We start from the raw sequence: 12,992 nt of genomic DNA, 5'->3' as shown, positions 1-12,992 counted from the left end.
CAAGTGGCGACTCCTTCTCTCACGCGTGTCCGTCACGCGTCCCCGCGGGAAGGTGAACACTCCCAAGCCGCGCAATCCAAAAGTGCGCAATGCGGGCCCCAACGAGAGTCCACATTCGGGTCCGTACAGCTTGGCGACTCCACTTGGGACATACTTAGTGGGTTCAGGCTCGATTCGTTTGCTTGTTTGCATGTACATTTACCGCTTCCTGCAATTTTCTGCTTATCTACTTTATGCACCTTTACTTTCTGCACTTGCATTGCATCATTCTAATGGATTTAGGTACCTCGCCTGAAATCCCACGGGCGCCGATTTAGGAAGCTAGGTTAGTCAGAGGTTCCGAGTAAGGGAACGGATCGAGTCGGCTCCGCCACCGAACCGGCCCCCAAAGATCCTCACTCGATTTCAAGGAATTGACACCCTTGAATCGGGAGCCCCCATCCCTAGTTAGTGGTTTTCCCAGTAGAACATTGAAACCATGCATAAACGGGGACTGTCATGCTGGACCAAAAATAACCTTCACGCCGCCAACCGACCCAAAAGTTGAGTCTTTGAGTCGGCTCGTAGTTTTTTCTTTTAGGCGAGCCTTTTGTTATTTTCACTAAAGGAGTGTTGTATAATGTAAAGAACTCGTGCTATAATTTATTTTCTGCACCTGCATGCATGTTTTCAAAACAAACTAGGACATTGCATCAGTTTGTTTATAAACATTAAACCAACATCTTCTCCATTTAGGTAAGAATGGATCGCTCGCGTCCCTGTCCTAGGCTTGATATCATCATCACACCATCTGCAAACATTACTCGCCTTTGGAACACATTTCGCCCAGTGGACCGTGCATTCCTCCGGCTCATCATAGGAGACCTACCATTACTCGCCGATTCTCCCGTTGATTGGACCCTACTCAGAACTGCCATTAGTTTCTGGGACACTCAGCGAGCCGTTTTCAGCTTTCATGGGACAGAGTTAGCCCCTACAGTAGAAGAATATGCGACACTCCTTCAGCGGTCTACACCGATTCATGACATCGTGGTGCCTAACCAGTTTGCCACGATACAGAACAGACTAGCCATCCTTTTAGGTCTCCGCAACGAAGAAGTTCATTGCGAGCTTCAGTATGGAGGGGAGCACAGCACTAGGACTACATGGCTCATAGATTTCATACAGGCCCGTGCTCTGAATGCCACGGGAGAGTCTTATCAGCGGGACGCTTGTCACGGGTTTCTTTTGCTCATCTTCGGGACTATGCTATTCCCGTACTCGTCGAACCTCACAGACGGGGCACTTGCTCAGGTCATCCTCAAGTGGTAGGAGGCCATAGTTATGTGGAAGCCGTTTTGGCTGAGACCATTCGGTCTCTTGACTATGTACGAGAGAATCGACGGGGCAGGATGAGAGGATCCCCACATCTGCTTCAGATTTGGCTTCTAGCACATATCAGACCGTTCGGCTTATCCCATCCTTTTTCATGTATCACCGACGAGCGATCACTCATCGCTCGTTTACTTCATGTGTTTCGACCCTCCGACCGTAACTACACCGACTGGATGCGGTTTATGGAAGAACTCACCCCAGCACAGTTTTTATGGACTACACGTTGGAATCCTGGCGGTCCCATGATCATTGGATGTCCTTCAGTTATAGGACTTCCCTTAATCAGTCATTTAGGGAGCACACTTATCTTTCCAGCCCGATTCATCAGACAACTCGGTGGGCTACAAGATATTCCTATAGAGGCAGATCGCACTTCACACCGTTTCAGGTGGGCAAACACCACAATTTCACTCCCGGATAGGATTCTACGGGTTAGAGAGGTCTGACGCTTATGGAGCACGCACATCGTCCAGGAACTGTACTTCCCAGAGCATCCCACTGACGAGGAGCGAGCTTTCTCAGCTTCAGCAGCGTATGTGATGCAGTTCCATCCGTATGGATTCGCACCTGTTCGTTGGCTACGCATGCCACAGATGCTGCAGACATCGCAGGCAGACATTCCAGATGCAGAGAGCTCAGTCCAAGGAGCCGTGCGCACAGAGCTGCAGGTTATTAGGGCAGAGCGAGATCGTCTTCGCTGTGAGCTGGTGGATATTCGTGCAGAACTCACCGACCACAGAGAACTTCAGAGCGAGTTAACTCAAACTCGGGCACGCGTAGCGAGCCAAGACAAGGAGATAGCGCGTTTGAGCGCTACGTTGGATCGGGCGCAGGCAAGAGCGCGCAGGATCTCCCATCCTTGAGCTCAGTTGCTGAGCGTTGTTGCCTGTACAGAACCCGCGTAGCGCTCACTCAGCTACGGGTTGTAACAGTTGTCGGTTTAATGTTTATGTTTCCTTTCGAACAGACTGCCTTTGTAAATTATGAAACGTGAATCAAACTGATGTAATGGCATTAGTGTTTTTAAACTCATACATCTCATGCATTCATATATTGTCATTTACATCTCGAAGATGGTCAACACACAACAATTACACTTATACACTTACACATACACAGGTACTAACAACTGGCGTCGCATCGATATCCTACTCTGGCACGCGGAAGAATGGCCGAAGAGCAACAACCCGTTATCTCGGAGCAAGACGCGCCACCGATGCCTGTACAGTCCCTTCCGGAAGACACACGCGTGATGTCATCTCCAGCATCTACAGCGTATTCCGACGCTCTTCCAACGCACTTCCCTTCTCCTGCACAGGCGTCATCCAATGTTGTCGATCCCGTGCGTTTTGCTGCACTCGAAGGGATGGTTAATCAGTTGGCTGCCAACATGAATACCAATATGACAGAGCTCATGGCTATGCTTCGGGATCAAAACCGAGCTTCCTCGAGCCACACTCCGCCTCCTGAACGCAGGACAACTGCTCACCAGAACCCAATCGACCCTCCTATTTATGTGATTGATAGTGAAGATATGTCTTTTCCAGCAATGACATATGTGCTGACAGTCAGCCCAGTCAGTGATCCTATGCCACCACCACCGGCTCCTACATCAGTGCCGTTTCCACCCGCGGCATTCCTATCAACAGATCCCGCGATGCTCACTTTGCCGCCGCTCACCATACCTACTCAATCTCCAATTTACACCGTTCCACCACCGACGGTTCCTCCAGTCGCGATCACACAAATCCCTGCTCCCACTGCGGAACCTTTTTCCTTCCAAGCTCCACAAACCCAAATGAGCTTCTCCTACCAAACTCCACCGCCTCTAAATATTCCCCCCACTGAGCCAGGCACGCCTACTCATGCCGCACCTGCAGTTCTACCGACGAACATTCCTCCTGAAAATGAACAGGAGAAAAGAATGAAGAGAATGGAGGAAACCATTCGAACCCTCCAAGCAGGCACGTCCCGTCCTGACTTCGGTGACAGTGACTGGAATCTCTTTCCGGGCATGTTGTTGCCCCCTAAGATCAAGATTCCAGATTTTAAGAGGTACGATGGGACCAAAGACCCTCGGCATCATCTTCGTCACTATCATAGCAAAATGCTTTCGTATTGGGATTACGAGGAATTTGTCATCCAGACTTTCCAAGACAGTCTTACGGGATCGGCGCTAGATTGGTTTATGACCCTGAAAGCTGGCGACATCCATACATGGACAGATCTTTCTCAGAAATTCCTCAACCAGTACCGATTCTGTGCAGAGACACCTCCTACTCTTCTTGATCTTAGCATGACAGAGATGAGAGAAAGTCAAACTTTCGAAGCATACGCAACGGAGTGGAGAGGAAAAGCGGCAAAGCACATTCCACCAATCACTGAGCGACAGCAAGTTCAACTGTTTCATTCTACGCTCAGAGGCGCATATTACTCACACCTCCTGGCTCATACTTCCTCTTTCTCAGACCTGATTGAGGCAGGAAAGAAGTTGGATATGGGTGTTAAGCTAGGAAGAATTGAAGGCCCGTCAAGGAAGAAGGACAGAGAGACACCGAAGAAACAAACTGCCGGAATATCCAGAAGAGGCAAAGACACAACTATTGGCATCGTCAATTCTAGACATCAAGCTCCACAGCCAATGTCGGTGGACTACACCCCTGCATTACCGACTTCTCAGGCATATGCGCATCCCGTGCAGTATGTGCAACCTCATCAAACGCCGCAAGCTTATTTCTCAACCCCGCCCACTGTTATCTAGTCGCAACCTCCGCAACCGTACCCTCCTGTTCAAGTTCAACAAGCTAGACCCTCGGCTTCGAGACCTCCTCAGCCGGCTCAACGTGTTCTAGCTCCTAGAACTCAACAAGACAGTGCTGCTCAACCGCGTTCACACAAGCAATACACCAATTTACCAGCTCCCCCCTCTTACATATTCAGACAGCTCCTTGCAGGCGACAAGATCAAAACAGAAGCACCAGGTCCCCGTTTCGATCCATCCATGCATAACCAAAATCTTCGCTGTGAATTTCATCAGGGTGCTCCTGGTCACACTCTGGATACTTGTTGGAGACTCCAGGATAAAATCCAGGAGATGATTGATGCAAGACAAATCTCCTTTAACGAGGTGAAGCCGCCGAATGTCCGTGCAAATCCTCTTCCTGATCATGGATCAGGTTCAGGACCTTCTGTGAACATGATTAGCATTGCTGCTATTGAGGAGGAAGAAGACGCGCAAAAGGCCTCAACTCCATTTGCCATGAACTATGCTCCAGTAGAAGTCGCATTCGCTCCCGTCCCGTTCGTTATAGAAGTTCCTACAAAGGAGCCTTATCACGATAATCGAGTTCCCTGGACATATGAGAGCGAGGTTGCCAGTGCAGAACTGGAAACGAGCGCGATGGGAATCACGCGTTCAGGACGGGTTTATCGGGGTCCAGAGCCTGTTGACAAAGGAAAGGCTCCCGCTACTGAGTTCTCAACCGTTCCAAAAGCCGTGTCATTCTCTACAAAGAAGGTCACCGATCAAGAAGCCGAAGCTTTCATGAAGGCGAGCAAATGAGCAAGTCACCAGCTCATATATCGTTGCTCGCATTGCTTTTGAGCTCCGAACCCCATCGGAACGCTTTGCTGAAAGTTCTCACTGCGGCACAAGTCCCGAAAGATACTGCACCGAATAGAATCGAGGAGACGGTGAATTCTATTTTCTCGAATTAGATTTCCTTTTCGAAAGACGAAATTCCCTCGGAAGGACAAGGACACTTGCGGGCATTGCACATAGTTTGCAAGTGCAACAACCACGTCGTTGGTCGAGTCATGATCGACAACGGCTCTGCTCTTAACGTTTGCCCCGTCTCCACGTTGAAACAGATGAACGTGGACATGAGTCGCATTCGTGCAAGCAAGACCACCGTTCGAGCCTTTGACGGCTCAAGAGAGTGGTGAACGGTGAAATTGATCTCCTAATTGATGTGGGTCCTTGCTCGTTCTCTGTTACCTTCCAGATCCTGGAAATACCCAATGCTTTCAGTCTCCTACTCGGAAGGCCATGGATTCACGCCACCGGCGCCGTTCCTTCATCATTGCACCAGAAGTTGAAATTCTTTGCCGAAGGCAAACTCATCACTGTCAACGGCGAGGAAGATTACGCAGTTTATAAGGAAACGGCCATCCCTTATATCAGCATTGGAGAAGATCAGAATCTCCCCTTCCATTCTTTCGACATGATCTCCGTAATTCGAGACTACGGAGAGGTCAGTCCATCACGAACTGATCGCATGATTAGAAAGGTTCTATTGAAGAACAATTATGTCCCCGGAACTGGACTCGGGGCACGTGCACGGGGAATCCTTCGACCAATTGAAATGGAGGAATACCGCAATAGGAGGGGACTCGGCTTTCGCCCCTCCTGTCATGAGATCATGCAAGCTCGTCGTGGAAAACATCTACACCGCCTTGCTGCATATTACGAGAAGCTCTGTAGGGGCATTCCAGTACACCCCTCTCACAGTTTTTTGCAGCACCACCGCAAATCATGGGAGGCACCTCCGAGAGCCCGATCACTGGAACATATGACTTCTCTTCGGATGCAGTTGAAGCGTTTTTGGCTTTGCCAGCCATATATGTCGTCACTGAGGAGATATCTTTTAGGGTTCATATCCGCCCTGTACGGGAGGATGAGGAGCTTACCAACTGGACTTCAGTTCCGCTCTACTCGGCCATAGTTGCCGATGTGTAAGACGGTCTTTATACATAATGCTACCTACGTGTCGGCAACGCCATAAGCCACATGACAGAAGAGGGGTTTTTGTTATGGCCTGTTAATAGAATCCCTGCGTGCTTTTTGATTTCCTGTGTCTAAATTCTCTCTCTTGCATTTACTCCTAGCATCTTTAATTTCTAAAACAATTCACTTTCATGTCCAGGCTCCAATCGAATCCAAATCATGGATATAACGATTCGGATTCACTCGAAACACATCTCGGAAAGTCCCTACCCATATACTTCGGGGAAGGACTTGACGAAGACGGTCGCGTGCCCGAGATAGAAGAGAGTTTGCATCGTCTCGAAAACCACCAACTCACTTCCGTCGAGCCAACCGAAGACATCAACATAGGCAATGCAGAAGAACCACGCACCCTTAGAATCGGAACGAGACTCGACCCTGCACAGAGGGCCCGAATGATCGACTTCTTGACAGAGTATCAGGAGGTCTTTGCTTGGTCCTATGCCGTTATGCCAGGCCTAGACCCCTCAATCGTAAAGCATTTCCTTCCACTCGACACTGAAAAATTCCCACCCAAGCGCCAACACTTGCGACGTCAACGAGCTGACCTTCTCTTACGCATTAAGGAAGAAGTCATCAAGCAGGTAGACGCGGGATTCTTGGAGGTATGCAATTACTCTGAATGGGTAGCGAACATTGTTCCAGTGGAGAAGAAGAATGGGAAAGTCAGAGTCTGCATCGACTACCGAGATCTCAATAGGGCTAGCCCAAAGGATAACTTTCCGCTGCCTCACATCGATGTCTTTGTGGACAATATAGCACGCCACACACAATTCTCCTTCATGGACGGTTTCTCTGGATACAATCAGATTCAGATGGCCGAAGAAGACAAAGTCAAGACCACATTCATCACGATGTGGGGTACATTTTGCTACAAGGTCATGCCTTTCGGTCTCAAAAATGCCGGGGCAACCTATCAACGGGCAATGGTCACTCTCTTTCATGACATGATGCATAAAGAGATCGAGGTCTATGTCGACGACATGATCGCGAAGTCCAAAGAAGGAGAAGATCATTTGGTTAACCTCAAACGATTGTTCAACCGTCTCAAGAAGTATAAACTCCGACTTAACCCAGCGAAATGTACATTTGGCGTCAAGTCAGGGAAATTGTTAGGGTTTATAGTTAGTGAGGAAGGCATCGAGGTCGACCCCGACAAGGTTAAAGCGATCATGGAATTGCCCCCTCCATCGACAGTGCGCGAAGTAAGGAGCTTCTTAAGACGGCTGAATTACATCGCGCGTTTCATTGCAAATTTGACCGATAAGTGCCAACCACTCTTCCGTCTGCTTCGCAAAAATGCAGCGGTCGAATGGCATGACGAGTGTCAGAAAGCTTTTGATACCATCAAGGCATATCTAATTCAGCCACCGGTGTTGGTTCCACCTTCACCGAATCGTCCTCTCATTTTGTACTTGACGGTGCGCGACAATCCATCGGATACATGTTAGGGCAAAAGGACGAATTCTCTCACGCAGAGCGAGCAATTTATTATTTAAGCAAAAAGTTCACTGAAGGGGAGTCCAATTACCCGGAGATAGAGAAAATGTGTTGCGTACTTGTGTGGGTCATGCAAAGGCTCCGGCAATACACTCTCTACCATACTGTTCGCCTGCTGTCGAAGACAGATCCTTTGAAATATCTACTTAGCACTCCGTCCTCCATGAGGAATATAGCAAAATGGCGTTGCCAACTGACGGAGTACAACATCGAATATGTGTCGCGCACATCAGTGAAGGGCCAAGCGATAGCAGATCATCTAGCAAAGTTCCCAATTGTCAATGACACACCAATCAACTCTGACTTTCAAGACGAAAGAATCCTCCAAATGAGTGGTGAGGAGGAAATCACTAGATGGAAGATGTACTTTCAGTCAATTCCACCGGGTCAGGTATTGGCGCAGTGCTGATACCCCCGGAAGGGCGTCATTTCCCTGTTGCAGCGAAGATTGATTTCCCCTGCACCAACAACATAGCCGAATATGAGGCATCTATCCTCGGCTTGCAGGCGGCAATCAACCTCAAAGTCAAGGAGCTTGAAGTGTTTGGAGATTCTATGCTCACAATCTTTCAGACACTCAAACAGTGGAAGACGAAAGATCCGAAACTGGTGCCATATCATGAGTACCTCGAAGACTTGACAGAGAACTTCAAGGACATTTCATTTACATACACACCGCGCATGAAAAACCAGTTCGCCGATGCACTCGCAACGCTCGCTTCCATGGTTAGCATTACAAAAGAGAATCTCATCGAGCCCCTCGAGTTTGAGGTTGCTCAGAGCCCTGCCCATTGCGATGTAATCGACGCTGTCAACGGCAAACCGTGGTATGCAGACATTAAACACTTGCTACAAACGGGTCAATTCCCAGCATTCACCGATCGACGTGACCGGAGGACTCTTCGACGCATTGCAGCAAATTTCTTCCTGAGTGGTGAAACCCTTTACCGCCGTTCATTCGATGCCACACTGCTTCGGTGTGTTGATGAGAATGAGGCACAACGCCTCATGGAAGAAGTGCACGAGGGAAATTGCGGACCTCACATGAACGGGCTCATGCTAGCAAAGAAGCTCATGCGACTTGGGTATTTCTGGTCCACCATGGAGACTGACTGCATCAAACATGTCAGGCATTGTCATTTGTGTCAAGTCTATGCAAATCAGATCAGAGCACCACCCAACGAGCTGCATCCAATGGCTGCTCCGTGGCCCTTTTCAATGTGGGGCATGGACGTGATTGGTCCTATTAACCCCAAAGCATCCAATGGGCACTTGTACATACTGGTAGCTATCGATTACTTCACCAAATGGATCGAAGCTATCACCCTGGCATCGGTCACTGCAAAAACCGTGGCACGCTTCCTCAAACGCGACATTATCGCACGTTATGGGGTCCCTGCGACACTTGTCACAGACAACGCCAAGAATTTGAATAATAAGCTCATTGACGAGCTTTGTGCACAGTTCAAGATCCTACACCGCAACTCCTCTCCGTATCGTCCACAAATGAACGGCGCGGTGGAGGCAGCAAACAAGAACATAAAGAAAATCATTGAAAAGATGACAGTGAATTACAGAGACTGGCACGAGATGCTCCCGTTCGCACTCTTGGCGTATCGGACTTCTATCCGCTCGTCCACTGGAGCAACCTCGTATTCTTTGGTCTACGGCATGGAAGCAGTTCTTCCAATCGAAGTAGAGATTCCCTCTATGAGGGTCCTCGCCGTGTCCAAGCTCAAGGAAGCAGAATGGGCGAAACAACGCTACGAACAGCTCAATCTCATTGATGAGAGGCGGCTAACAGCACTTTGCCACGGTCAGTGCTATCAGCAAAGAATGGCCCGAGCTTTTAATAAGAAAGTTCATCCCCGCGAGTTCAGCCCCGGTGACCTCGTCCTGCGGAAAGTTTTGCATATCGCCCCTGATTCCAGGGGCAAGTTTGCTTACAAATACGACGGTCCCTTCATCGTCAAAGAAGTCTTTAACGGGGGGGCAATCATTCTCAATGATATGGACGGGAACGAGAACGCTCTTCCGGTCAACGCTGATACACTTAAGAAATACTATCCGTGATGGTGTCTCTCATTCCACTGTGGACATTTTTCTCAGATGCACATTACATTTTAACTTTCTTCGCATGTACAATTTCCCAGCACTTTCATTTGTGCTTATTAATACACTCCCCTCTTCTGCTCTTTCCCTTTCTCTAAACTTTTCCTGAGAGAAAAATAATGAATCTCCCGCTAGGTTTAAAACCTCTTTGAGGCGGCCTGGGCAAAAATTAGGGAGTGAGGGGCACGGTCTAAAATCCCACCAAGGGGGGCCGTGGCAAAAGGAGAGTACAAAACGAAATCCTCGCTAGAGTGAAAACCCGAAAGGGTACCCTAGGCAAAAGTTAGAGGAACCGAGAGGTATGACCAGATCCAATCAGGACGGTCATAGCAAAAGGTGAGCTCTAAATGAGAGAAAAGTCTAAAAGAATACCCCGTTAGGTCGTCACGCGTCTTGCGACCTAAGCAAAAGTTAGGGGCCTTTGGCAGCTCGACTATGAAATGACAGCTACACTCAGTGTGAAGCGACAACAAGTAGTAGTTTGGCAGTCTTCGATGCAAGCAAACTCTCTTTGACTCTCACAGCGCAAGACACGTTTCGACATGCACTCGAATCGTCGTATCCTTGACTTGGAGGATCCCAAAATCCCTCCGCTTACCTTAATGCAAATTCTACGGGTCAAGCCCGTTCTGTAAAAGCCTTTCTTGTCAAGTCACAATTTAGTAGGAGACGACCACCCCTTTTAATGGTCATTATGTTCAAATCCCCGAAGCATTATTATTCAGACTTCTTTACACATCTTCATTATGGCTATAGAGTAAGATTGACAACCACCATTAGCTCTTTTGACTCTAGATGCAGGAAGCAGGATGTGAACCCCGAAAAGAGTTTCTTTTTGACGAATGCATGTCTGCCTTATGCCAAAAACTACAGTTTGAATCCGAAGAGAGATCTTCAGGATAACACTCCAGGCATTCAGTGACATCGAAATCAGTTGGCAAGCAATGAAACGTCCTGCCACAGCATCGATTGCGACATGGACTAACTCAGCGATGGAAGAAACACAATGATTCCTTCTACACCTCACACTACTCCTCAGCGTTTGCATTTACTTCGCGCCTTTATTTCCGCAATGCATCTTCATTGGCGTGCACCTTCTCAGGATCGCAGTGCGCCTTTATTTCTGCAATGCATTTTCATTGGCGTGCACCTTCTCAGGATCGCAGTGCGCCTTTATTTCTGCAATGCACTTTCATTGGCGTGCACCTTCTCAGGATCGCAGTGCGCCTTTATTTCTGCAATGCACTTTCATTGGCGTGCACCTTCTCAGGATCGCAGTGCGCCTTTATTTCCACAATACACTTTCATTAGCGTGCACCTTCTCAGGATCGCAGTGCGCCTTTATTTCCGCAATGCATTTTAATTGGCGTGCACCTTCTCAGGATCGCAGTGCTCATTTATTTCTGCAATGCATTTTAATTGGCGTGCACCTTCTCAGGATCGCAGTGCACATTTATTTCTGCAATGCACTTTAATTGGCGTGCACCTTCTCAGGATCGCAGTGCACCTTTATTTCCGCAATGCACTTTAATTGGGGTGCACCTTCTTAGGATCGCAGTGCACCTTTAGTTTCGCAATGCATTTTCATTGGCGTGCACCTTCTCAGGATCGCAGTGCACCTTTATTTTCGCAATGCATTTTAATTGGCGTGCACCTTCTCAGGAACGCAGTGCACCTTGCAAACTCGCCGAGCAAGCGCTCGTGCACCTCGCAAGTCCACCGGGTAAGCGCCTTTGAACCATGCAGTTCATTCGGTATGCGCCCCGTGCATATTACAAACCCTTCGGGTCAATCCCGACTTTACCGGGGTCAATCCCCTTCGGGTCAATCCCGACTTTACTTTCTGCACTGGGGTCAGTCCCCGTCGGGTCAATCCCGACTTTAATTGCCTGTTTTAGCTCTGTTCCGGACTCTACAAGTCTATTGTGCGCATCTCACTATATTTCCTTTTTATTAGGTACAATATCCCACATATCCAAAACAAGAAGGAGAGGGCCATATAGGAAATTCCACCTTCATCATTGCTATCAAACTGGGGTGCTTCTGGAACTTTTGGCTGCATCCTCTACCCGAGCAAGCAATCAAAGAGGGGCAAGCTGTCAGCACCCCATTTTGGCTCACCATTCCAAACAACGATATTAGCAAGGATCCAAGCCATGACTTGAGCAGAATACAGAAAGCGGCTCGGCAGAGCAAGAAATCACTATTCATCCTCAAGTCGGCAAAATTGAGCAAATGACCCATGGATGTGACAGAAGGACTCCCGGGGTCAACAAACGGCAACAGAGCGACCAGAGAGTTCAACAATGTCCAAGACCGGCATTTTCAGTAAATCATACGGACGGTACAATTTTCCGATAGTTCGCTCGGCCGTCGGAAGATAGTAAATATTGGACTCCAAAAATCCACATCAGTGCCAAAAAGATGGAAAATGTCTTCAAAGGCATTTTGCAAATCATCTGCTCTATACAGAATAATTTTCTGTATACAGACAACTTTTCAGTGGAAGTCCAAAAATGCCGGTTTCCTGGAGAAAAGTTAATGCCAAATATCAGACGCGGCCATGCCCCATCAGCACACAGAGCATGAACAATGCTTCAGATTTTCTCTTGGAAGTCGCACAGACACTTCAAATGACTTCCGAATGGCAAAACAAGCATACCCCTCTTCAAAAGAGCATAGCCGGAGAATGATCTGATGGAATTACGGCAAACGAAGTTCATACCGCATTGCCCAGAAAACTCTAGCAGACATTCACAATTGGGCAAAACAGACAGCAAAACCCTGTACGGTTTCCCGAGTAACCTCTGAGGAGCGGAAACGGCCATTTTCAGTGGAAATCCATATCCGGAGGTCCTCTTTGGGGAAACTTGACGCCGAATGCTTACGTTACACAATGCTAGCCTTCTCAAGGCTCAATGTGGAATCGTCGGAATAAATCACACAACTCATCTAGACCTCCCGAGCAGTGCTTTAGAGGCCTTAGATACACTTTTCAAGTCCTTGGAGGTCTGATCTTGACAAACAGAGATTACAGTAATCTCCGGAGTGCCCAAGCAACTCAGAAGTCATCCTGAGAAATCCAGTTTCGGCCTCCTAGGACGTCTCCGGCCCCACGTTAGCATTATCGGCTCAAGGGATGATTGTTCACGTTGTCTGACAACTTATGTCAAAATGACCAACGTGAGATGCAGATACGAGATATGCTGTCAGAAGTGGA

Source organism: Punica granatum, chromosome 3 (genome assembly GCF_007655135.1).
Source record: "Punica granatum isolate Tunisia-2019 chromosome 3, ASM765513v2, whole genome shotgun sequence".
In the NCBI taxonomy this organism is placed as follows: Eukaryota; Viridiplantae; Streptophyta; class Magnoliopsida; order Myrtales; family Lythraceae; genus Punica; species Punica granatum.
This window is presented reverse-complemented; position numbering follows the sequence as displayed.